The 27320-nt window shown below is 40.3% G+C and overlaps 1 protein-coding gene across 1 annotated transcript in view; it reads left to right on the top strand.

Moving 5' to 3' along the window:
* LOC140374329 (low-density lipoprotein receptor class A domain-containing protein 4-like) overlaps positions 1 to 27320 on the top strand; it is a 319179-nt gene that overhangs the window by 71327 nt on the left and 220532 nt on the right. The gene's annotated exons all lie outside the window — the stretch shown is intronic.

Here is a 27320-nt window from a genome sequence, read left to right as displayed (position 1 = left end):
GCGTCAGTAAAATTACACTTTTAGCACCTGCAGATTCCATTGTACTTAAAAGTTGGTGTCAAAATGTTTTAGAGGAAGCCGCGACAGAGATGAGAGTTAGCATGTAGTGTCAGGTGTTGAAAAGCATCACAAAACACTTGCAAATTCAGCTCCATGTTCGATTTTTGCTGCTGCCTGCCTGTCATGTCTGATGTTGTAATGCATTCTTCCACAGCCTATACCCCGCACTTCTGTGTTAGCTCCATGTGTTCAAAGGCCTCTCCTCTCCTCACACTCACCTCCCTCTGTCTGTGCTATGTTATCTCACAAAGCAGAATTGAACCTTAAAAACAAGGTGCCTGCAGTGCAGCTGTAGCCCTGAGCAATGGGATCATTGTGGGAACCTGAATGCAGGTGTACATTGGCACTAGTCGCTGGGCATGTCCTGGCTTGGGGTGGTTGGGTTTAATTACACACATTAGTAGTGTTTGTAAAAGAAAATCTAAATATTAAGTCAAGGTACCACAAAGAGTTCAGCTGCGCAGCTGCCTGGCATTTCATACTAGTGATAATATACATTCATCTCACCGGTGATTAAGGCTGTGATTAACGTTGTGCTGAAGATAAGATCAAGTTTTAATTTTCAAGTGGATACGCATACAGCTAACCTCATTATTTTATCAGAGAAACACAGGGGTCTAGACCTGGCCCAGGGTGAAGGTGGAGCTCTACCATACTGTCTCCATCAGTTCCAGTCATTGGCTCAAAGTCAAGTGCTGGTCAGAGCACTCTTCCTCACCGTCATCTGCCTCGGACTCACTGTTGCTGGCCACACACTTGGTGTCAGTGTTTCTCTCTAAACCCAGTCCTGGCCCTCTGGTTCAGTTTCAGATTAAGGCTATTTGGAAACATCATTCTAAGAATGAGTTATTACATGTGTAATAACTCTCTGTATGTATTGGAGATGATTTATCAACCCAGTTTGTGATCCGTAGTAAGCTTGTAGTGATTATTAATAATCAGTTAATTATAGCTCACTATTCATTTGTGTTTATAATGCGAAATGTGCCTTGATATAAAGTGTTGCCTGCTATTTAGATGGTAAGGTGGACTGTCTGGTAAGAGAGGAGAGAAATTAAAGCAAGAGGCCTGGAGAGTTTCCTCCTTACGCAACATGCCCTGCCTCCTCAGTCCAAGGCCCTGTATGTTCAATACCAGCTCCAGTACACATGTGTGTTTTTGTCCCTGTCAAGCTCTCCAGCTCTGGCCTAAAGTAAATGCCTGAAGTAAACAAGTCATGTTTATGTTTGTATGGGTGTGATTCCGACAGCTGGGAACAACTTGTGTTTGAGCCAGCACCGCGCTTACAACACAAACATACAGTATCATTACAGGGGTGAGCGCTAGGTAATAGGAAACACCGTGAGTCACTGTATAGGAGCTGAGATCCGCCATGACAGAAGCTCAAGGCAATGCAGTGCTGTTTCCTTGCGTTATCTCCTAACATACTTTTTTCCTCATTTGTGTCCATTAGTGAGAATCTAATTTCCCTCCATAGGTTGTAAGGAGATGATCATGCAGGCTTCAGTAGCTGACAGACGCTGGGAGGGAGCAGGGCTGAGACAAGTCTGTACAATTAGCTGTCGTGATTAGATTAGCCGACTGTTAGCCCGGGGAGATACTGGCCTAGTTGGCTGGCACACACATGCACATACTGTAGGCAGATAGGCTGTTATTGCAAGTGAACTAATCCAGACTTATGTAATTGTCGGCAGTGCAGAGGCAGGCAGGCGGACTGGCAGTTAGCTGAGAGCTTGTGTCCATGAGATTGCAATAGAATGCACTCATCCAAAAATAATGAAATGCATCCCTTTTTTTAGAAGTACAATACGTTAGAAATGTATACCAAATGCCAAAGTGAATATATAGTATATTGCGGCAATGTTTAAAGGGTCCTCGTCATTAGTTTGCTCAAAGGTGTATTTAAATTGATTCCTGCATGTTTCAGTAATCCTTATTGAGTGTTCTTTTTCTTTAATTTATTGTTTTTGCAAAATATAAGACAAAGACAATATAACAATGACAAAACAAACAAAATAGGACACAGAGAGTAGTCCAAAGAGAGTAAGTCTGGCATATTTCCCTTTTTGTACTTGTCCCATTTGTCCTTTTTTTCATTTCCAAAATCAGTGCAAATGTTAGTCATTATCCTTTTGTAAATGTCCAGAGTTATGTCCTTGACAGCCAGCTCAATCCCTGTCATCTGTTCCCTTGTTATTTCTTTATTGTGTTGCACATTCCACAGGTATCCAGCTATCATTTCCATTGTTGGAGTTTCATATCCTAGATACATTGAAAGTCAAAGGGTATCTCGGTGTTGAGTCAGTTTACAGTTTTTACTCACAAATCTCAGTCGCTTATTTTATTAGGCCCGAGCGCCACAAGCTGGCGAGAGGCCTATTAATCTCGTAAGGCCGTGCGAAGCACGGCTGCGAAAGTGCGCACGTAGTGCGCACGAAATCGAGCGCGATTCGCTCGCCCACTTCCAAACACTCACTAACGCACTCCTCCACTCATGCACGCCCCGTGCATACTAATTAGTTGTAGGAAAATGGAACATTACCGTTGTAAACGGGCGAAGCCCGTGCAAAAGTTCGCACTAAACGAGCACTTTACATTGGGATGACGACCGCGAAGCGGTCGTCATCCCCATATAAAGCACTCATTTGCGCTAAGTAGCTCACGAATACGTTCCCCATCTCTTGCATGTTCCGTGCATATAAGCATGTAATGCAAAAATTGAACATTATTACTGTATAGAGGGCCAAAAACACAAAGTGGGCGGAGCCCACTCAAAATTATCGAAAGTACCCGTCAGTGACCAGGGACCCACACCATGAGGTAGGAAAGCGCGAGCGCTTTCCGAAAATGTATAGTTTATGATATTTGAAAAATTTGAAACATTGTTTTCGCATCGGAATATTATTCTTTCTTTCTTTCTTTCTTTCTTTCTTTCTTCTTCTCGGGACCAACCCCCCTATTTTTCACCCAGTGAACATTGACGAAAAGTCACAAAAATTTGCACACCTCTAAAAATCGTGCCTCTCTACATTCTGGCTATTTCCCTTTTCTAAAATAAAAAAAATTGGCGCGTCAGCGCCACCAAATGTACCAAAAATGCATTGAGAGATGGGAAATGACCCAAAAAAAATCTGATCGTAGAATCATGAAATTTGGCGCAGAGGTAGATGGTGACAAGAGAAGTAAAAAATATTATTACGGCAACGCCGTCCCCCGAACCAAATGTCGGCCATATTGCTTCAAAAATGGCTAAACATGACTTCGGAGTTTTTCCAAACGTCGTACTTTTACGAACTCCTCCCAGGGCGTTGGCCCTAAAAAGCTGAAATTTTGTGAAAATGCTACTGAGGAGTGGGACATCAAAAGTTATCCAAATTACATTGATACCTCTCACGGTCTCTGTGCGGCGAAGCCGCAAACTGTAACTAAAATTTCAGAAATCTCCCATATTTAAAATTTCTGCCGTTTGCGCAGATAAAGTCCGAATTGCGTCAAATTAGAATAAGTTGTTAAACTCTTTGCCCTAAACCTACTTGAAGTGAAATAAATTAATTTGGCACCACAGCGCCCCCTACAGATTTTATATGGAGGTTAAATATTTAAGTTTTGCGAAATTATATGAAATTTGACACACAACTCAATTTTGGCATCCCCATCAAAAAAGTCAATGATACCCATGTCATAATTGTTATGGCTTTGCCGTAACGATGACCAAAACCTCCCATGTTATTCCAATGGGGAAATCGCCAGAACATGTTTACACTTTAGACTTTCACAAACTCCTCTTAGGGCGTCAGCCCTATTAACCTGAAATTTGGTGAGACTCATCTTCAGGGGTGGACCATCAAAAGTTATCCACATTTTTATTCAAAGAGTCACGGTGTCTGTGCGGCGAAGCCGCACATTTTGCCAAGAATTCAAAATAAAATTGCTTTTTGATGGTAAAACAAAGGGGAGAAGATGTGACAGCGTCACAGATTCAGCAGTAGGCGTAATAAAAGGACAATTGGGGCGCGTTAGCGCCCCCTCCTCTTGCGGCGTGGCGGCGGCGTGGCGAGGGCCGATCATTGCCGCTTGCGGCTATATTTATTATTATTATTATTATTATTATTATTATTATTATTATTATTGACCTTTATCCTGGAAAGTCTTTCAAAGATGTTTCTTTTTCAGGGGAGTCCTGGCTGCAGAGGGGTGGAGCCTGCTGTACATGTTTTTAGTGGTAGGATAAGTCGGAACACCTAGAGGAACCTATGAAGAACATGCAAACTCCACACAGAAAGGCTCCACGCCGCCCTGGAGTCAAACCCACGACCTGTTTATGAAGAATAGTACAGTCCCAAAACATCTGAAAGTAATGAGCTACTTGACCTCGCAGTTTCTCCATCAAAGTGTTTTCACCTACCCCCTATCTCCACACACATCCCTCTACTTATTTACGATTATTTTTCACAATAAAAACATAAAGAAATGAAAATCTGCTCCTTGTTACGGGAAATAAAGGGGTGGAGATTATCGGTTCTGCAATTTTAAACAGGAAGTAAATTGAACTGCTTCTAATACTAAATTGTTTTAGATTAATATTGCGGTTTACAATGAACAAAATGTAACATTTTTAATCTTATGTTAATGTTTAATACCTGAAGAATACCTGTCTCCTTTAACAGTTTTTGAACAGCCTAGTGTTGCATAATGGCATGAGGTAATGCCTAGTTTTATGAAACTTTCAAGCACATGTAAAATGAGTAAGCACCCACGTCCTACACAGAAACCAAACAGCTGCACTCAGTTAACATGTCATCATAGCTTCAGTTTTCCAGCTTTGAAATACAAAACAAGTTTAGCTTCTATTTCCAATGTCACTGTGCAGATTTGTGCTCGGCTGAGACAGTGGAGTCTTCGGGCGGCATAAGGTGAATTATTTGTCGGTGATTGTTTGTGGGGTGCAATCATGTCGCCTTGATTACTGTTAGTGTGCTTTAATTGGTGTACTGCAGGGAGGAATCAGCACACAGAGGGACAAAAGGCTCATCCAAGAGCTATCACACGCACTTACCAATCAGATGGTGAAAAAGACTAGATAGATGTAGGTAGACATAGCAAAACGTTTGCCTTTTATAGTCACAAATTGCTGAAACGAGGTCTGAACCTCATGTTGATTTAAAAATGTATCAAATGTCATCTGTGCGTGTATATATAAATACATATTATGTCCATATATTTTTGACAAAATGTATTGTTTTAGTGTTTTATTTTCAAACCTTGATTTATTATAGCATACATAATACATTCATATCAATACTAATGTCTGAAATGTTCTCTAAAGAAAGCGCATAGTATATTTGTCATCATCAAAGTTTGTAGCGTTTGTGGTCTTATTAGAAGAGAAACAAAGGTCAAAGTACATTTATTGTTTAAGTGTTGGTAAAACATTTAAAAACAGCATTCTTCAAAACCCAGGAACAGGTTAAATGTCATCATTTTGAATGAGCTTGGAATTCCACTGGTACAAAGTGCAAAGTACAATTATACTGTAACATTATCACGTTCCCTGCTACTTTTGAACTTACCTGTAATTTACAGCTGAATCTATTGTGATGCCTCATGGACACAAAGATGCAAACACGTGTATATTTAAAAGCCTAACTCCTCTGCATTTTCCAACATTTCAAGAATTTTGTACTGATTTTATTGTAAATATAAGGGATGGCACGGAGGTTTATGAGAATGAGACAATATGAGATTTTGACACACTTAATAATAAATAATGCGGTTCACCTCACAATTTTCGCCTCACAAAATGCTGCCACATTCATATATTTGACTCTCAGTTATTGTACAATTTGAGTAGACCCAAAAAAATGGGATAATTAGGATGTGGACACCTTGCATAACAATGTAATGAATGAAAACTACTCATTTCACAGAGACCAGAACCTATAAAGCTCCTGCACCCATGTGACTAAATATGTAGAGGATGCCATCACTGCAGAGAAGAAATTGCTGTAATGAATGGCAACAAGCCTGAAATTTAGCTTTTGGTTTAATGCATTTTTGGTTTAATGCATTTTTCCTGCTGTTTGAAGCACTTTGAATTGCCTTGTGTATGAAATGTGCTCTACAAATAAACTTGCCTTGCCTTGCCTTTGGTGTTTATTTTTGTCATTATATTGAGCTGTAAATAACAATGCATCTTAAAAACTAAGCAATCAACAACCCATACCTGGTCAGAGTGCTTTTAAAAAGTTTAGATTGTGTAGATTGTGTCCTATATCTGAAAAATCTAGACATCTGATTTACTATCCACTCGAATATGATCACAAAGTGTCTCTGGAGATGTTTGTGAGAAATATACTTTATTATAAAACCCTGTACATTACAATTGTGAACTTGATAAAATTGTGAAGGGAAACAAAAGTGTGTACAAACGAATGTGAAGCTGTACTCATGTCAATGTAATGAACACCTAAAATCATTGGCTTAACTTTAATTTGTGATTTTATAAAACTGTCAATTAAGTAGATAGCATTTTTTTTTTAAACATTTGTGTTTTTTTCTCTTTAAACTACTTCAATACATTTGTAGCTTAATTAATGTGAGGCTTGACTCACTACTAGTTTAACTGCAGAAACCGACTTCTCTGGTCAATTTGGAGCTTTGTCAATGCGGTAAAAGGCTTTTTTTTGCGTGTGATCATTTGTAAATCCCTGTGCGCAAAAATAATCCACAGTCTCTGGAACTCGGTTAAAGTTTAATCATTGCTGCCGACGCTATTCGTTTCAATGGAGCTTCCCCACAGAAAGCACTCCCTGTCTGTGTTGAGTTTGTTGTGCATGCCGGGATAGCGTGACGACATGTGCAGGAGCTCTATTGGCAAATATGAGCCTGTACGTGTCCTTGCTACAAGCTGGACAAAGTTCCATGGTCTGACAAACAGTTGCTCAGTGATTACAGTCGTCCACCAACCCCGAAGGTCAGAGCATCAATTCCCGTTTATGTCCTTAGGCAAGACACTGGCCGCACCATATTACTTGTAGATTGTCAAGAGACAGCCACGGTTACATAGATAGGACATGCAGACAGTTAATCGCTGCCTAAAGTTATTAACACCAGACAATGGATAATAGTAATTTTAGCCGATACCTTCTAGCACATTGTAATAGACTTTGCGGAATGATAAAGCAAAATGAAAACATAATTATGACCATTATATTCAGTGTATGCAAATGCATGCCATATACTTTTTCAAGGTCGGCTCAACCCCATTGAAAGTTCCCCTTGGTGTCTGTGTGCATTGGAGAGCACGGATCCTTCAAAGTTATACTGTATAGAACCGACTCTTTCTCTGTGCTTAAAAGTTCTTTTTAATTTCCAACTTGGCTCGGATTCTATTTGCGCTTCACTTACGATACAGAGAGATATTTTTCCATTTGGTTATCCCTCTGGGGCGTGGACTTGTTAAACGGTGTCTCATCCCTGGTGGTGCAGTGCAGGATGTCAACATATGGTCAAAAGTGGTCATACGTATAATGAGCTGCCGCCTCGGAGCGCTGCACAGTAACCCTCATTAAATTCAAAGAGAGGAATGGAGTGTTTTTAATGTATAGTATCGGCCTGACCTTTTGGCAGATTAATGCAGGCAGGGCTCGTCCAAAAGGACCAGGGAGCCGCAGTATTTTAACAGCGTTATTATCACGCTCATTTCCCTTAGTCAGCGCCCTGTCTTACTGCCGTTTTATAGCCGCGCTGAGACCAGACGATGGAGATTAAGGACTCATAACAAGTTGTTTCGTGTAAAGTGTCACCTCTAATGTCCTCTTATAGCTGCAGTGTACCAGGCATTCAGCTTGACCCATCTTCTAGCTTTTCTTTGGCGGCTTTTGTCAGATATGCATGCCCCGCAGTGTGTGGCAGGAAGCTGTGGGCCAGAATAAGTTGCCTTCATGTGACATCACAACATCCTAAAATCCCTATATTTTAAAACTGGGCTGGTGCAGGTCAGAATTATATGGGGGAATTTGCATTATAAGGGGAAATTTGCTGTTTAAGTTTTTGGTTCATGGTCAATATTGCTGTATTTCTGGGCCTATCCACATGAAATTAAAACTGGCACAAAGTGATAGCTTCAGAAAGTGGTGCAATGATTCAACCACAAATACGTGATTGTTGTCATTTGAAAGAACTTTATGCCATAAGATTTAACGAGTTTTAACACTTTCGTGGGACCTATCCCTAACTAAGGTATGTTAAGGATATGTTTGGATATTTTTTTCAAAAACAGTGAATCTGCTGTAGAGTTTTATCGACCCGTGCCACTTAAGGCAAAAGGAAAGATTGTGACCATCTTTTATTAATTTGAAACATAAAACTACAAAAACAAACAAGACAAGAGCAGTCAGATCAAAATAAGAAAAAAAGAGAAAGTAAGAAAAACATAAAGCTGCAAGCGGCATCCAACGGCCCTCGCGGGCCGCCGGCCTTCCGACTCTGCGCTTTCGACTTGATAAAGATGGCGCCCTTATTGTGTGTTGAATTAAAAAAGAACTTGACAGACGGCGACACATTGGACATGGCCAATCCAGTGCAAATCAACACAAGTGTCAGTCAAATTTGCTGCTCCGCCGCACAGAGACCGTAGCACTTAGAATATAAATATGGATAACTTTTGATGCCCCGCTTGTGTAAATGATATTTCCCAAAGTAAAGCTTGATCGGGCTATTGCCCACGGAGGAGTTTGTTAAAGTGTGAAGCGTAAATGTGAACATTTCAAAGATTTGGCGTTTTCCCATTTGTGACAGTATATTTGCAGCTCCACGGCACAGAGACCGTAGCACTTAAAATCAAGATATGGATAGCTTTTGATGCCCCGCTTGTGTAGATGATATTTCCCAAATATGAACTTGATCGGACAATCGCCCTAGGAGGAGTTTGTTAAAGTGTGAAGTGTAAAAATGTGGTGATTTGAGCGATTCTGCGATTTTCCCATAAGGATAACATGGGATGTTTCTGTCATCGCTACGGTTACGCCGTACAAAATATGACTTTGGCTCTCATACTTTTATGATCAGGATGGCAAATTAGAATTTTGTTCAAAATATCATTCTATTGTTTCTAGGCCACTCTGAAGGCCAAATAGTCAGAATTCTGGGAAACGTTTGCGGCTCCGTCGCACAGAGACCGTAAAAGTTATCCTTAAAATTTGGATAACTTTAGATGCACCACTTGTCTAGAGGACGTACACCGATTTTGAGGTTGGTGGGCAAAACGCACTAGGAGGACTTCGTTAAAGTGTAAAACATAAAAATGTGGTAATTTGAGAGATTTTGTGGTTTTCCCATAGGGATAACATGGGAGGTTTCTGTCATCGCTACGACTACGCCGTAAAAAAATAAGGCATTTTTGTGATTGGCTTTTGTGATCGGGACGGCAAAATAGAATTTTGGGTAAAGTTTAGACAATTTTGGTAAAACTAATTTTTGACCTTCAATGTTAATTTAAAGGTCACTCTGTAGGGGGCGCTATCGCGGCCATTTCAATTTTGTCAGCCTAAACTGGTCCAAACTAGAAAGTTTAACAACTGATTCAAATTTGGTCCTAATCGGACTGGTTTTGATCAAATGGGAGCAATTTTTAGATCTGCAATATTCCAAAATAAGTTGTCCAACTTTGCGGCTGCGCCGCACACAGACCGTAAAAGGTATCTCAAAAAATTGGATAACTTTAGATGCCCCACTTGTCCAGAGGACGTCCGCCGATTTTGAAGTCGGTGGGCAAAACGCCCTAGGAGGAGTTCGTCAAAGTTTGACGTAAACAAAATGGCTAACTCAGCTTGTTTTCATTTTCAAAGGAAGATGGCGGCCATAGGGTAAGTCTGGGGGCGTGGCCACAATAATATTTTTTTTTTTGTCCTCACGAGAGGAATGCGTGTCCCGAATTTCGTAGCTTTACGCCAAAGTTGACCTCGGGGCGTCTCCCATAGGCGCAATGTATTTTGACTTTTGTCGGTGGCGCTGTTGCGCCATTTTTTAACGAAAAAAAAAATGGCCCAGAAAAAAATCAAATTTTTCGCCGATTCTGAATTTTGGGCAAAGTTTGGTGAGTTTTTGAGCATGTTCAGGGGGTCAAATTAGAGATCAAAAAGCAGAAGAACAAGAAAAATAAAAAAAAAATATAGCCGCAAGCGGCAATGATCGGCCCTCGCCACGCCGCCGCCACACCGCCGCCACGCCGCAAGAGGAGGGGGCGCTAACGTGCCCCAATTGTCCTTTTATTACGCCTACTGCTGAATCTGTGACGCTGTCACATCTTCTCCCCTTTGTTTTACCATCAAAAAGCTATTTTATTTTGAATTCTTGGCAAAATGTGCGGCTTCGCCGCACAGACACCGTGACTCTTTGAATGAAAATGTGGATAACTTTTGATGGTCCTGAAGATGAGTCTCACCAAATTTCAGGTTAATATGTCTAACGCCCTGGGAGGAGTTTGTGAAAGTCTAAAGTGTAAACATGTTCTGGCGATTTCCCCATTGGAATAACATGAAAGGTTTCGATCATCGTTACGGCAACGCCATAACAATTATGACATGGGTCTCATTGACTTTTTTGATGGGGATGCCAAAATTGAGTTGTGTGTCAAATTTCATATAATTTCGCAAAACTAAACATTTAACCTCCATATAAAAGCTGTAGGGGGCGCTGTGGCGCCAAATGAATTTATTTCACTTCAAGTAGGTTTAGGGCAAAGAGTTTAACAACTGATTCTAATTTGACGCAATTTGGACTTTATCTGCGCAAACGGCAGAAATTTTAAATATGGGAGATTTCTGAAATTCTAGCTACAGTTTGCGGCTTCGCCGCACCGAGACCGTGAGAGGTATCAATGTAATTTGGATAACTTTTGATGTCCCACTCCTCAGTAGCATTTTCACCAAATTTCAGCTTTTTAGGGCCAACGCCCTGGGAGGAGTTCGTAAAAGTACGACGTTTGGAAAAACTCCGAAGTCATGTTTAGCCATTTTTGAAGCAATATGGCCGACATTTGGTTCGGGGGACGGCGTTGCCGTAATAATATTTTTTACTTCTCTTGTCACCATCTACCTCTGCGCCAAATTTCATGATTCTACGATCAGATTTTTTTTGGGTCATTTCCCATCTCTCAATGCATTTTTGGTACATTTGGTGGCGCTGACGCGCCAATTTTTTTTATTTTAGAAAAGGGAAATAGCCAGAATGTAGAGAGGCACGATTTTTAGAGGTGTGCAAATTTTTGTGACTTTTCGTCAATGTTCACTGGGTGAAAAATAGGGGGGTTGGTCCCGAGAAGAAGAAGAAGAAAGAAAGAAAGAAAGAATAATATTCCGATGCGAAAACAATGTTTCCCATTTTTCAAATATCATAAACTATACATTTTCGGAAAGCGCTCGCGCTTTCCTACCTCATGGTGTGGGTCCCTGGTCACTGACGGGTACTTTCGATAATTTTGAGTGGGCTCCGCCCACTTTGTGTTTTTGGCCCTCTATACAGTAATAATGTTCAATTTTTGCATTACATGCTTATATGCACGGAACATGCAAGAGATGGGGAACGTATTCGTGAGCTACTTAGCGCAAATGAGTGCTTTATATGGGGATGACGACCGCTTCGCGGTCGTCATCCCAATGTAAAGTGCTCGTTTAGTGCGAACTTTTGCACGGGCTTCGCCCGTTTACAACGGTAATGTTCCATTTTCCTACAACTAATTAGTATGCACGGGGCGTGCATGAGTGGAGGAGTGCGTTAGTGAGTGTTTGGAAGTGGGCGAGCGCTTCGCGCTCGATTTCGTGCGCACTACGTGCGCACTTTCGCAGCCGTGCTTCGCACGGCCTTACGAGATTAATAGGCCTCTCGCCAGCTTGTGGCGCTCGGGCCTAATAATAATATTTTTAGCAAAAACAATATAGCCGTTTCCACTATAACAACAAATTATACATCGTTTGAAAGCTCTAAGCCTTCCCGATGCCGCCATGGGGTGGAATCATCATTACGAGCGCTTACGCGCTCGTCACTCCCTATTCCGTCGGGGTGCCCCGCCCACTCCCCATAGACTTCCATTGATTTGAGCAGATACAAGCATGACCCATGCCTGCGGCATGGATTCTCGCGTACAGGACGATGCCAGGAGGGTTTTTGGAGGAATGCAGCCCATTCACTCATTGTTGACTATTTCTGTCATAGCAGGAGTAAGTATGCATGATCCATGCCTTCGGCATGGGCTAGTTCACTGTACTTGCCAGGGGCGACGGGGTACCAAACATGCAGGCTGCGCCCGCATGTTTGGTCAGACAGTTGCAATGCTGCCTTCGGCAGCATTGCGGGAGCAAAAGGCCCTCCGCCCTGCTGGGGCTCGGGCCTAAAAATTGAGGCATGCAAATGTGATTTTTTTTTTTCTCATTTTTTTCATTTTTCATGCGTCTGTTATAATATTGGTCCAGTCGACGGCGCATTTTGTGTCCATTTTTTGTGATGGTCTTTTTCTCAGCTACCAGAAGTATATTCCAAAGGTATCCATTTATTGCGCAGGGTTTTTGAGGCCCAAATACATAGTTCTAATATTGAGTGGGATGATAATGTCAAAAACAGTCAATGCAGTGCATTATTCATTTCAGTCCAATATTTTTGAGCAACAGGACAGTCCCAGAATACATGATAATGGTGAGCCTCCTGGCAACCACCATTTCTGGTTTATTTAATTTAATTTAGCATTTCCCTGCAAATAACAGATAAAACATTCTTCCAAAATAATTATTTCCTGACTTTTTGGTCCTCCAGTACATGTGTGAAGTACATATCTTCTTTGCCCTATTTTCTTCTTTCCCATTTGTTTTTAATATATTTATTAGAGTAGCTGTACAGATTATTAATGCATTTATATTCTTTAAATATTATTCCCTTTGTAAGTTCTGATTTATATGCCTTAATAAAGATTTCAGTTAGGAGGTTATAATGGGTGTTGCTTTGTTTTATTTCTTGATTATAATAAGTCCCTATTTGTAAATATCTCTAAAAATCCTGTTTCTCCAAGCCATAGGATTCTTTCAACATATCAAAATTTTTCATTTGATTTTCTTTTACAATCTGGTAAATAACTTTTATACCTTTTGTTTACCAGACAAGGGTGTTGCGACACAGGTTGGTGCTGTTGGTGAGAAAATAAATTGTACAATAAGTCAATAAACCACAGATGCTCACGATGTAACGTGACGACCATATAGTACACGGTAGTGTACTATATGGTTGTGTACTAAATGTACGGCGGTTGTCTTTTGAACTGGGGGTCTTGCGGCGCACCTGCGGTGCAGCGGACCTAATTAGAATAAGTGTTGAATTGTAATAAAATAGCATTTTGAAGCTTAGCAAACAGAAAACACATCACACTGTCCCCTCTGTCCTTGATTACTCTGTGGGAGTTGATTTACCTGTGTCTTTGCGTTTCGCCACGTCTAGATTCACTTCCTCATTAGACCAATTTCTCTGTGATTGTGAGTCTGATTGTACACAGCGTTTTGAAGCTTAAAACACAGAACACGACGTGTCCCCTGGACAGTGACCACTGGACAGTGACCACTGTCCACTGACATCAGTGTGTCAAACTCTTGCGCTTCCTGCTAAAATGCCTCCCGGTGGCCGTTTGCAAGTTAAAGTCTATAAACTAGACCCACCGTTGTATGGGCAGCAGGGTTCAAAGTGTGGGAAAAAGTCGCGACTTAAAGGTGCCATAACATGCTTTTTTCACGTTTTGTAGTCTATCCTAAGTGTATAATTGATAATAATAAGGGTTGTGCAACACCCTTAACATAATAGTTAAGAAATATCACCCAGACCTTGGACCCCCTCACCAACCCGGAAATGCAGACGGCTTGGTTTGATATTCGCCCCCACCCTTGCGAAGAGCGATCTGGCTGCCCCGCCCACCCGTGACGTAGTCTCAGAGCGCGTGTGTGCCCCGCCCACCCGTGACGTAGTGTTTGCCCCACAGCTGTCTTCTCCGCGCTGCGCCGCTCCTGCCGCGCGACTGAGTGAGAAACGATAGAACTTCAGATCAACACTACTTTGAGACTAAATAAATCTGGTGTTTATTCTACAGCGTGCGCAGAACAGATAATATATATATAGATCTATATAGAGAGAGGGGGGATGGTGACGCGTGCTTGCCCTTATGACGCGGTCTTGCCCCACCCCCCGTCAGTTTGGAGATTCGAGGAAAGGAGATAGTCTGTAATAGAGCTAAACACTGCCTGAATCAATCAAAAAAACACTCTGGGTACATATATGAAGCACAAATAGCAATGTAAGAAGGTTAAAAGCTCTGAAAAGTCGATTTTGCATGTTATGGGACCTTTAAAGTCCAAAAGGTACGTTAGCTCCTTCCATGTCATATGCACTTACCCAGGGATTCTCCTGTTCCTCCAGATGACTTAACCAAACCATACAGGAACCACCGGCACAACACTACTCATTTTTTTTCCATTGATATTCACATTCTGGATCACACCAGTACAGCAACGCTCTGATTTGAGCTGAAATAAAAAAAAAAATTCCGACAATTTTGGATAGTTTTAGGGTTTTGAATCAGTTTTTTAATCATGCCATACAAATCTAGAGACTGCATTATTCCACTCATCAAACAGCCAGTTTGGAATGTAAACAGAGAGAGACTGGAATAGATAGAGAAATCTGGATAAAATGCTAATTTTAATAGTTTCATTTCTTGGCTTAGTGATTACTATCTATCTCATCAAATGAAAACTCTATATCACGTCTTGGAATAAATCTGTGCAAACAGTTTTTGGTTCATGTGTTGTCAATTAGCACGCATATATAATTTCCTACAGGTATAAGATAACGTTAAATTGAAGTTATACTTTCTTATGTCAAGGGAAATTAATTTTCTGCAATAGCCTCATATCTGTGTCCATCCTAACAGTGTTCCACTACTGGGACCTGCTCCTCATCTGAAGCTCGCTCGCTCTTCTATATGCCCTGACTGCTCCTCAGATAACCTATGGCCAAGTAGCATCAAGTAGCAGCTTCAAAGTGTGTTATTGCCTGAAGCAATGTGCATTATTACAATATTTTCTGTTTTTTCTAGCAGCTAGCTATAAGGAATTTGTGTTTTTTTGTGCCAATTTCAAACATGGAGCATGAGCAAAAGGAAGCGCATCAACTATAAAACCAGTTCAAAAATGGGCACTAAACTAAGCTGAAATATTTCTAGGGATAACAGATAAATAAAATGAATAAAAGTCTAATTGATTACAGACCATCGTTATTAAACGTTGAGGACGTTCATATTGCCACAAATCTGGGGTTTCTAAATATACATGTTACATCATATATTTCTTCGCATTATTATTATTATTTGATAAATTATATTGTAGTTTGTTGCCTTGGATGGATGTATTTGTCCTATATAATAAACTAGATTAGTTTTGTTCCATTCTGATGTCTATGACCTTGTTGGTACATATGGGATTACATTTACATTGAAACCACAAATCCATTTTAATGCATGTAAATATGTGCTTCTCACAGACATGTTACCTATGGAAAAAGTGATTGAGTGTGATTTTCTTTTGCATCATGCCCGAGACACCTGACTGCTCTTTCAGCATTATGTATGCATGGCTGCTTATGTATAGCACAGGTGACTTTGCATGGGGTATGCTGTCGGAATTTGCATGTGTATTGCCTGTGTGTGTGGCCCGCGTCTTCTCTTTGTGTGCTTATGGAGAATTCATATCCTCTCAGTCAGTCGCAGCCAGTCAGATGTCTCCAGGGAGGCGGTGCTTCTGTTTGTCGTCGCTGTGCTGTCTCGGTTTCATTTCTATTTTTTGTGTTTTGTCTTTCCTCACTCAGAGTTGTTTTTTTTAAACTGCAGTCTGTAATGTCTGTGCTGCCTCCAGCTGTAGCCGGGCCCATGCTGTGTCGCTACATTTGATCGTTTTGATTATGAATGCATTTATATTGTATACATATGTGCATATTTCAGGTTCACATGCTCATGTGAAAGAAGGGTTAGTTGGGTGTGTGTCTGGGAGGCAGAGCTTTCCTCTGAAGCCTTTGAATGAATTTCAATAATATCAAGAGTGAACTAAAAGATTTTGTTTCATGTCGTTCAAAGCCTCTTCAAAGGGCAGGCGCTTTGAAATCGTCTTGATGTCTTTGTCTCAGAATTTTCCGCACATGTTTGGAAAGATGTGTCATCTACTTTGGAGATACTGATAACTATTTAAATGATCTTGTCCAAAACTTTCCGCTATAACAGTTTCACAATGTTTGCTCAATTATTGTTACTTTTTGTCATTTTAGTCTCAGAGCTTTCAATCATGGAAATGTGTCTTCCAATCTTTGCTCTCAATGTCCTCTCCAAACACAACAGCCATACTGTCCAATACATTTAAACTGCCTGTATTATATTACATTTGGGGGGACTTTTAAACTACTCGAGCCTTAACATGTCTTGTTGTCCAACGCAGAGTAATTTGCATGTCTATAGACACTTCCTCTTGGCTTTATTCGTCATAAATTGTGCATATAAAGCCCAGCGGACGGCACTAGTCCTTACTTTGTTGGAGCTCAAGGACACAAATTTGCAGAATGAAACAAACCTCAACTCCAACTTTTTGCCAAATATTAACTGTTTATCGAGAAATTTAGAAGGGAAAACATTATAATGGTTTGTTAACTGTCATGTTTCTGAAACAGATATTGCTCAACATTTGTGCCAAAACCTTTATAAACTTTAAAAGGAAACATGTGCTAAATAGGCAATTTCTTTGATGTCCCTTTGGAGACTCACTCTAAATAATTAATGACAGATTCATTGGCTCTTCCATATGCATTTTGCGCTCACCTTTTGAGCAGACACTCCACCTGTTTGCTCTGTCTCTGTGCGGGAGACAGTTGGCATGAAAATGATAAGAAGTCTGAAGAGGTTTCATGTGCTAATCCTGCTGTGTCTTTCTTAAATAAATGCCAAGTCAGTCTGATCAAAGCTTTCCGCTGTCTGGGCTGTTTTGGAGGATTTGTAACTTTTCAAACTAAACTCAGCATATCAGCTACAGACATGCAAATCTCCTTCAACATATGAGTTTTCTAAATGTCAAAAAGGGGATTTGGTGCCAAAGAATGTAATTTCGTTCCTTCTTCAAGTTTGCATACAACAACATAAGGAAACTAATTGTGGTGGCTGTAGTGTATGGCCCTCATGCCAGTAACCTGTTGGAGTTCAGACAATCGACATTGTTAATGATGAATTTATATTCATTTAAAAAAATCTGATCTTGACTTTTAGCTTGGAAGATGAATTTAATAATTACATAAATGTAGCCAATGCATTTATATTTGTTGGATTAATTTAATAACATAAATGAAGACTGTAAAGGGGATTATAGGACTGAATTTGACCACAATTATAGCATAATAAACTAGATAATGTGCAATGGCTCCCTGAGCAGGGAGAAAGGGAGAGAGAGCCTCGGTGACCCGGCTGCACCCCCTCCTCCCTGTAGGGACGCTAATGCTTATGCTTAGCATTAGCATTAGCAATTTACTTTTGCAAATACTGAAAAATATTCTGGTATGTAAAAATGTGTAAAGCAATAGCCCTAAGGTGGTGAAAGTGATCGTAAAGAGGTATAACTTGTTGACATCATAAGCAAACACTCATTTTCAACTTATTGAAAGTCTTTGTAAGTCCCTCTGATGGTTAAATATGCAATGTTTGGGGCGTTTTAAGTGTCGCTCCCTGCTGTCTCTGAAAGAAAGAAAGAAAAGAAATAAAGAAAAAAGAAAGAAAGAAAAGAAAGAAAGAAAGAAAGAAAGAAAGAAAGAAAAGAAAGAAAGAAAAGAAAGAAAGAAAAGAAAATTGCTATTTTACAAGCGAGCTGCAGGGGGAGCTCTATCGCAAAAGTTAAAATACAAATTCTGTGAATTGTCGCTATAATCAAATGAATAAAGCTGCAATTCTTTACATATTAAGATATCCTTAACTAGGCTAAATCACTATAAACTCACTGGATGGAAGTCGAAAATAAGACTTTTCGACTTCCATCCGGGTCATTTTCAATCTGAAAGCCCTTGTTTGAGAAGATAGAATTTGTTCTGCACTGAGCACAATTAGCCCTGCCCTAGGGGCGGAGTTCTTTGTGAAACCTGCCCATATTGTTCTCTGAATGCTTCCCTTACAGCTGTCAAGTAAGTATTTAAGCATTTGGATGTTCTTGTTCTTTGAACCCTTTTCTACCATGGACCACTCCTGAACAAATAAGGAATTACACCGTCTTGTCTTTATAAACATGCTCCTAATGGCATGTGTTTCTTGTATTAGTTTAGTAGTTCATGTTTAAATCTTCTCTCAAATAAATGCCTGTGGGTGTGTCCTGATACAAATCTAACTGTGCAGCCCTACAACCAAATGATAACGTTTGGTGTTGATTCAGAAAGACGTTTACGTGAATACATGGTTTACTACTCCTTGTGCATAATGGTGTCCAGCTGAACTGACAGTACGCTTCTTGCTATTACTCTCCTCTTTCCGTCTGTTGTGGATCATTGAGGAATTGTACCTGTGGACCATTAGCGCTGCTGTGATTTCTCCTCTGATCCCCGCCGCGCTGGTACTTCGGACAGCTAGCCAATCAGGCCGCTGACTAAACACAGCATCAGGAGGCATTTTAAACAAATCCTTGGAGAGTCCTTGAGCTCTGCACTTTGATCACGCTTCTTATGGAAGTGTAAGGCTAATTTCACCAGATGGCTCTCCTGTCTTTGTAGTCGGTGCGGGAAGTGTTAGCTGTCAGTTTGGATTGGCAGATTTGCATTTAAAGGCATATGAAGTCTGCCATAAACACACAAACGACAATAAAAACATGCTCGTAGCCAAGCGGATGGAATATCAAAGCATCTGGTTTGAAAGCGAAATGGGAGAAGGTATGATTCATTACTCAGGTGTAATAGTGTTTCATTTATATATTTATTTTGTATATTTTTGAACGTGTGATTTAAAAAAAAAGACTGAAGTGAACACTAAACCAGTAGTTGTTGTACATATTATCAAATAAATCAAAAATGTATATCCCTATAGCGATCATTACATTACATCCGAGAACCAAGAAGTGCACTGTTAGTAGACTAGTTGTTGATAGACTTTCTGTGCAATATCTGAAAGTTGCCAAACAAGTTTATAATTCTTTAGAGTGTTTTAATCATTTTAAGGCATCTGTATTTGATATTATATTTGACAAACAATGACTTATTTAATGGAGTTTGCATGTTTTAGAAAGTATTTTTAGAGTCACTCCCTTTTTTTGTTTTTTCAGTACCAAAAGACACTAGTCCAATTTGCAGGCTTAAATAAATATTTTTTTTAATAGATCCATGCCCCTCTTTCCTTCTCTCCATCCTCCTTCCTTTCTTTCCTTCCTCCTTTTCTACCTACCTTCCATCCATTCTCTTTCCTTTCCTTCTGTATTCCTCTTGTATATTTCCTTCCTTCCCTCCCTTCCTCTTTCTTTTCCTTTTTTATCCCCTATCTTTCCATCCTTTCTTATTCTTCCTTCCCTCCTTCCTGTCAGTCTGTGTATGATGCATGCCCAGATTAGCTCAGTCAGACCCATCTCTTTCATTTGGCAGACGGAGCGATCAGACGCTGCTGTGACGAATGACGCTCTCCAACTACCTTTGTTTGGTTTCGCTTTGCCAGTCATTTTGTGCATCATTTCACACTGTCTATACCCCTCTCCTGCTCTGAATGATATATTAGATAATTCGCCCCTTTTTATATTTCTTTTTCTGCTTGATTGACTAAGAAAACTGAACGATGACATGTTTGGAGCAAGTAAACTATTCTTAATACAAACAAATACGTCGTGGTATGGTCAAACCTGATGTGAGATTTCCACGTGTTGATTTAGTGTTAGTGTTAGTTCCAGTCAATACCTTTTTACATTTTCAAAACTAGACTAGATGTGTCATACTATACTTGGGATAGAAATCACACTTGTTATGTTTAGTTTTATATACTTCTATGTTTGGCTTTTCCATAATGCTGATACAAGAGAAGACATCATGGGAGGCATTTTCCCACCTCAATTGCTTTAAACATGGACATGGTATTTACTAATTAATAGCAATTAAAAAAATAAATCTTAACTCTACAGATGTGTTTGACTGTTTAACTAGGCGATTTGTCTTTATTGTTGTAAGTGAAGGAAACTGAGAGTTATTGTGTACAGTATATTTCTGTACTTAACAGTTTTGCTAATTCAATTACAGCAATGTATTAAAAAGTCCCCTATGAGTTGTACTAAGAATATAATAACAAACTGGCACCACTGTTCAATATATGTAATTTAGCCAAAAAGGAAAATTTTATCTTTTTCATTACCAAAAACATTTTCAAGTGGAAATGGTTGCTGATTATGAAAGCGTTGCTGATTATGGTTGCTGTGTACAAACTGTTCTTTTAGTGCATGGAGGAGCTGACAGTGAGCGGACCGTGAATGATGAACTCCACATAATGAAATAAAAAAGTCTTGGATAAATTTGCTGACGTGGCCTTTATGATATCTGTAACTTTGTTTGGGGAGAATACTGCAAACTCTCTGGTCCAAATATCTTCTATAATGTCCTCTGTACTCATAAATACAGTATATATGAAACTGCATGTAACAGCACTGCAGTAGACCAGGTGTTGCCTAGAGGAAGGACAGACTAGAAAATGTGGCCAAAACTGCTGTGTGCACAAATCCAAAATGCTTTAGTGAAAACCCATTAGCCCCCCAAAAAGGGTTAGAGCGTTTCTGTGGCAACCAGCGTTTAAAGATAAACAGTGCATTAGTTAAAACACACCTGTTTTTAGTGACATCTGGTAAAAAAAATAATACACTTAGGAATAAATAACTGCCTGTTGCTAAAACTCGGGTGTGTTATTAAGGTGGATTGCGTGTCCGTTGAGTGGGAAAGAGTTAGAGGGAGGTCCAGCGGGAAAAGGCCATGCATAGTTTACATAATTAGGCAAAATATGCGTTCAGCGACTGGTGATTATCTGATTAAAATGTTTAAAATCAAATTTAGCCTTTTAACAAAGCCCCATGAGAATATTTTCACTGTGAATATTAAGACAGAATGAGACTGTTAGGGAACATAGCTGAAATTACCTAACAATTGATATAAAGTAAGTTTGTTAGTTGTTTATTCTGCTGGAAATGCAATATTGCAGGCTAAAAGGACATCTACATTTTTAACGCCACCAAACATGTGGACTCATTTGAAAATGAATAGTTGTCACTACACACCTCTTGTACATCCAAGCCAGACTAGTGTAGATGAGTCATGAAGACAAGGGAGATATATTCAGTGACATGCGGTGAGGTTCATGGCTAGTGAGGCACTGACTCTTTCAGAGTCAGATTTACAAATGAACCCAAAAAAGCAGACAATGAGTTTTGCTATATACTGTATCTAATGTCAGCATTCTTTACATGTTTTGAGATCTGCTGACTTGTTTGGGTGAGAAAATGGAAACTTTGCCCATTGCCTGAATACAGAAGTGAGGGACGGAGGAACCCAGACCCCAGGTGGGGAGGAGCACCTGGATGTTACTGACCTGGAGTTCTTGGGGTTGAAGTTCCAGGAAGAGTAGAGAGTGAAAAGTGATTTTCTTTTATCTGACCTGGAGGAGCGGCTAATAGTAGGAGTAACCATAAGGCTGGCTTGAGTCTCAATCAAACTTATTGTTACTAATTTGTACAAATTTAACTTAAAGCAGCACAACAAACTATGTAACTATACAAAATATTACAACATTGTCAATGAATACACACATCATTAGCAGGTCATGAGGAAATGTATGTAATGGCAAATATGGCATAAACACATTTCAAACACAGTTCTTAAGGCATCTGCTTAACAACATGCTTTAGTTACAGATTTGGATTACTTAAAGAAACACGGAGTAAAAGGCAGAGTGTTCATGCTTCATGGGGGAATGGGTCACATTCCAACTGCATCTTTTGCCAACAGTGACATGAATATCACGGCTGTTATGAATTATGAAAAGATCATGTATTTTTTACAGATCTTTTGGGACATGTATATCTTCCATAAAGTCATGATTATACATAAACACACTATCTAGAACAAGACTACAACCCGTTAACATTCCTGTTCCACAATCTACAGTCTCCAGCGCATGGCACTATAAAAAGCTGGCCTTGTCTTTCTCGGACTAAAACCGGAGCATCTATGAGAGGTGCGAGACTGTTTCCTCTGAGCCTGACCTTAAACACTCACTGTATCTGCAGCTTGGCCCACAGCCAGCAGCCGACCACAGTACAGTATATGGATGGGCCTAATGACGCAGACCAAAGTGGATCTTTCATTAATCTACTGGGGACCTGGTTTAATCTACACAGTCCTCCATGTGTGACAGCAACTTTGTCCACGACGGACCCCCGCATACACTTCAACCAGACATTACTGAGGGCCGGTCCACAGCTAATCAAATATATCTCCTGGGTATTGACATGGAGTTAGTTAAAAGTGACGTACAGCTTTAGTCAGTGATCGATGCTCCCTGGTTTCAGCTTGGCCTATGTGGACTCTAAGATACACAGGAGCAGTACAGTCAAGTCAATGCTGCATCATTAAAGAATGTGGTAGGCAATAACACCTCAGTCTAACAGGGAATACATCAAAATTACATTATTGATAAATTGGATGGGTCCCAATACTTCAAGTAAACGCAGCGCCACTCGCAAACATCTTGTTGTTAATTATGTTGAGTAGATAAATGGTCACACTGAGACGACCCCCACATGTCTGTTCTGAATACATTGGTGTTCTTTGCTAAAGCTGTAGCAATGCCATGTATTTAGAGCAACTTTTCTGGTAGTGAGTCCGCCAGTTAGTGCTCTTGCTTCACACCATAAGGTCCTGGGATCGATTCCTTAGTGGTGCTTTGCATGTTCTCCCTGTGTCTGTGTAGGTTTCCTCCGGGTTCTCCGGTTTCCCTTAGCACTGAGGAGAAAAGAGATGCTACATTGGGACATCAGTCTGCCCATTGGACTACAGGTGAAAATTAGCACTTGAGCTACAGCTTGGTACAATACGTCTCCCCTCTTAAGGTTAACGTATTTTGTGCCCTCTCTCAATAACTTGTATCAAACCACAAATCTGGGGAAAGGTACAGAAAAATCCCTGCAGCATTAATGGTTCCTATGAGCACAGTTAAGCTCTTTGGTGTGAGAACAAAATGTATGACTTGTTTTTACAATGTAGTTTTGGAGAGTTTTACGATATTGTGTGGTTGCTTGGTTCCTTTCCTTGACTGTTCATGGTAAAACCAAACTTGGGAGAGTGGTAAAAAAAAGAGTTTCAAAACTCTGCACTTGCTCTGGCTAAACGAATCATTGCTTCATTTGTTGGAAGTTGAATGTGAGTTGTTTTCATCAGGCAGGCGCTATAGAGCGCATAACTTCAAAAGCAACTGATACAAACCTTCATTTGAGCCGTTTTCTGTGTCTCTTTTAAACAAAGCTGTCAACAACGTAGTCATGGTACATTCAATCTATCTTTGTATATTATTTGAGCTCTTGCAATGCTGCAAATGGTTTATTTCATTATTGTTCTTCTATTTAGTTAATCCGCCGGTGCTACTTAGATACTTTACCTCTGTGTAGTGCACATACCGGTCACTGCTGTTGTCTCTGTTTTCAATTCAATTTATTTTTGTAACGCCCAAAATCACAACAGCGGTTTTCTCTGAGGTTTTAATGCTCAAATATGACTTATTTATTTAGTTTTGTGCACCCATGTAATCTAGTACTAGTTTATTTTTCAAATCAGTAATACATACATAGTTTTGGTTAGGTCTCATCTCCTCACCACAATCCCAGAGCCAGGTTTATTTTCCCAGAGAAAGAGAGCCGCGGTACCAAACACACGGCGCGTTGTGAGCGCATTGCGCTGCTAGTGATTAGAGTCTTGTCCTCACATCAAAGAGAAATAAACTTTCAGATGCACGTTTTGAAAAACTCTTCCTTATAACCACTATTTTGTAGCTGAAGAGTAAATGTAAGGTAACAGAGTGGTGAGTTTGTTTTTAAAACACTACAGAGCATTCTGTTGTTGTATGTTGCTGCTCTTGTCAATCCACTCATTTTGTTTTAGCAATGTTTTTCTTTGCCTGAAGACAGGCCTACACGTGCTTATTGTATGGAATTGTATTGTGGTATTTGTCAACATAAAAGAGGAATAAAGCTCAAGCAAACACATTTACTTTGCTTGATATTTTAATGGTTATGTGACCTTGTCCAGCGACGCAAAGGGATGGTCAGCAAATGATGTTATACAATAATGTCATGTTTAATAAAATAGAACTCTAACACATTACTTTTATAACAAAGGAACTTAACGTGTTAGATTTCCAGGGCAGTAACAAGGAAACTTAACAAGTTACTTTTAAGAGTAACGCTACCCGAGCAGAGCTGCAGAGGCTGCACTAGCACTGATTCATGTTTGTGCAGGTGCTGGGCTTCAGGTAGTGAGCGTTCAGATCAGAGAGAGGTTTAAACACACTTCAGCTGTGAAACGGGCAACACAAGAGAGACTCATGTGAGGCTCATTCTGCTTTCTGATTGGACAATCATATGTAGCCCTAAAACACCAAATGTTAACGTTATAAAATGATGTTACATTATATTAACAACTTGGCCACCATCCTGTCCAATGTTTTTGTAATTTAGAATAAACTTTACACTTGTTATTTGTAAAAGCTATGTTTAATTTGAACATGTTTATCTTGTATCTGAGGACACAGATGGAGCAACATCTTACATACTGTCCTTTTTTAATCATTTTATTTCTGAAGTTTAAGACAGTGATGGAAAAGATAATGTCTAATCATAGACATTATCTAATCATATCATTATTTAATCATAATTAAATTGGTTTAAATGTTGCCAGGTTTGTCGTAGACCAATTTATAATACAATATTCACTGTGAGAAGAAAATATCATAGTATATAGTATAGTATTGTATCATATAGTATAATATATATATATATATATATATATATATATATATATATATATATATATATATATATATATATATATATATATATATATATACACACAGAGGCATAATGTAGAATCATTTTGTGTTTATCTGTATTTTCAAAAACATTCAGTATTTCTTAAACTTCATAGAAGGATACAAAAAGAAAGAAAGATTATTTTTTTTATTTCTTTTTCAGCTTTTAATAATTGATTTTCTTTATACAAACAAAACCTCTGCATGAACTGCTGCTCAAGATGGTGAAGTAGCATCCTTACGTCAATAAAATTTGACCCAAATAAAAATTGTAAGTGCCCAATCATTCTGCATTTGCTATGGGTGAACTCTGAATCACCTCTGCCGCCCTGGATTTCTGACTTTTTATGCAACTACATTTGTAGCATGCTTGAGTCTCTAGTATAACAGAGGCGGCATGTGTTTGTCTGTCTGATAAGCATCTTTAGATTGTCCTGGTCCGACCCTGAGTTTAGATTTTGCTAACTGAGTTTACCAGTGGCTGTAACTTACTATTGCAGACAGATAGTACGCTCGCAAAGCCCCAGTGTGTCCTGTAATGAATAATGATAGTGTCTGGTATGTGTTTTTTTTTGTCTTTTTTTTCAGTGCTTAAGCTGACATTACATGAGCTTGTTTGTTAAAATGCATTTTCTCGATGTCACTCAAGGTTTTGTTTGTCTGCTGTTGGCCGATGCTGTTCATTTCAAGTTTTCGTATATGGATGTATGGGAACGTACACCTAAGGACTAAAAGGTTTCCTCAGTGCACCTTTCCAGCTCCTTTCAAAATTCTTATGTGCTGATTTGCAGGCCGTGAAACTCAATTTAAAAGATGCACTATGTAAGTTTTGTTCAATTCAATTTATTTTGTATCTCCCAAAATCCCGACAGCAGTTGCCTCGAAGGGCGACAGTGAAAAGCAGATTAAGCAATGTTCATAGGAAATTAGCAAATGTCCCAAAATCCCCTGTCCATAGACCCTCCTTCTCGGCAAGGAAAACCTTCCTCTTGTGTTCTTAGATGATGATATTGCTTTGCCTGGAATCTCTAACAGTCTAACAGTCTCTCATCTCACATGTTTTTTTAGGGCTGTTATTGACAAAAGAAATTCTTGGTCGACTACAGACAATCTTTGAGCTCCGAAAATGTTTTCAAAATTGTTGAAATCTTGCCAAAAACTATATCTAGGGATGCAACAATACAGTTTTCTCACTGTGCTTTTAGGCCTCAGAAGCACAAAAACAAATGTTTCCTCTATTGTCTTTATAGTAATTGTCAATGCTCAACATTTTATTCAATTGCAGTTTCTCTTCCCTGTTTAAATATAGCAGGTTATGAGCTGCTGTCTTCTGCTACAGTGTGGCACCATTAAAGCACTGGTGCAGTGACGCTGGTGCAGTGACGCTGGTGCAGTGATGCTGGTGCAGTGACGCTGGGGCAGTGACGCTGGTGCAGTGACGCTGGTGCACTGACGCTGGTGCACTGATGCTGGTGCAGTGACGCTGGTGCAGTGACGCTGGTGCGCTGGTGCAGTGACGCTGGTGCACTGGTGCTGGTGCAGTGACGCTGGTGCACTGATGCTGGTGCAGTGACGCTGGGGCCGTGACGCTGGTGCACTGACGCTGGTGCAGTGACGCTGGGGCAGTGACGCTGGTGCACTGATGCTGGTGCAGTGACACTGGTGCAGTGACGCTGGTGCAGTGATGCTGGTGCAGTGACGCTGGTGCACTGATGCTGGTGCACTCACGCTGGTGCAGTGACGCTGGTGCAGTGATGCTGGTGCAGTGACGCTGGTGCACTGATGCTGGTGCAGTGACGCTGGTGCACTGGTGCTGGTGCAGTAACGCTGGTGCACTGGTGCTGGTGCAGTGACGCTGGTGCACTGATGCTGGTGCAGTGACGCTGGTGCAGTGACGCTGGTGCAGTGATGCTGGTGCAGTGACGCTGGTGCACTGATGCTGGTGCACTCACGCTGGTGCAGTGACGCTGGTGCAGTGATGCTGGTGCAGTGACGCTGGTGCACTGATGCTGGTGCAGTGACGTTGGTGCAATGGTGCTGGTGCAGTGACGCTGGTGCACTGGTGCTGGTGCAGTGACGCTGGTGTACTGATGCCGGTGCAGTGACGCTGGTGCACTGGTGCTGG

This window comes from Eucyclogobius newberryi, unplaced genomic scaffold (assembly GCF_026437365.1).
Source record: "Eucyclogobius newberryi isolate DKJ021-1_F unplaced genomic scaffold, fEucNew1.0.hap1 SCAF_3, whole genome shotgun sequence".
Classification (NCBI taxonomy): Eukaryota; Metazoa; Chordata; class Actinopteri; order Gobiiformes; family Gobiidae; genus Eucyclogobius; species Eucyclogobius newberryi.
Note: the sequence above shows the minus strand (reverse complement) of the source record. Positions and strands in the feature narration are given on the sequence as shown.